Here is a 933-nt window from a genome sequence, read left to right on the forward strand (position 1 = left end):
TTGATTTTCTATTTTTTTTAAATCAAATTCACCAACAATTTATTCTGTTTTCTAATTGTTTCAATTCTCTGCATAATTCATTGATTGATTCTTTCCCTCTTTCATTAACATACAGATTTATAGATACAATTTTTTTCTCCAAGTGCTGTTTTGACTGAAGAATGTTGTCTCATTGTTTTCATTACCTGAAGTGAGATTTTTATTGTTTCTATCATTCATTCTTTAACTCCCTCACTCTTTAGTAGATTATTTAATTTCCAATTAACTTTTAATGTCTGCTTTCATAATATTTTATTGAATTTTCATTGCTTTATTGTCCAAAAAGTTTATATTTAATATTTCTGCTTTTCTATAATTTTAGTGATGGTTTTATGCCATAACAGATGGTCAATTTTTGTTAATACATCATGAACAGTTCAGAAAAAGTTATAATTCCTAATCTGATTCAATTTTCTCCAGAATTCTAACATATCTAAGTTTTCTAAGACTGTATTCATCTCCTTAACTTTTTTCTTATTTATTTTAGTGTGAAAACAGTTACAACAAAGCCTCAAAGGAAAAAAAAAATCAAGTTGGACACAAGCACAACAAAAAATAAAGAAAAAAAAACATAAGAGTGGTAGAGGAAACATTAGGGGAAAAAAGAGTAATAAAAAATTATGAAACAGAATTAACAGCTTGGTAAAAAAAAAAAAGGCTCAAAAATACTGAAAAAATAACCCCTTAAAATTAGCTAAATGGTAAAAGAAGTTAAAAAAATCACTGTAAAAAAAGAACTGCTTAAAAGGTAGAATATGCCAAATGGAAAAATGGTTACTAATGCTCACTAAAGAAAATAATTTCTTAAAAAATTATAATCAAGAAATGGAAAATAATGATTCCATGAGACATCAAGAAATAATAAAACAAAGTCAAAGGAATGAAAAACAATTA

This window comes from Vombatus ursinus, unplaced genomic scaffold (genome assembly GCF_900497805.2).
Source record: "Vombatus ursinus unplaced genomic scaffold, bare-nosed wombat genome assembly UNPS02014806.1, whole genome shotgun sequence".
Lineage (NCBI taxonomy): Eukaryota > Metazoa > Chordata > Mammalia > Diprotodontia > Vombatidae > Vombatus > Vombatus ursinus.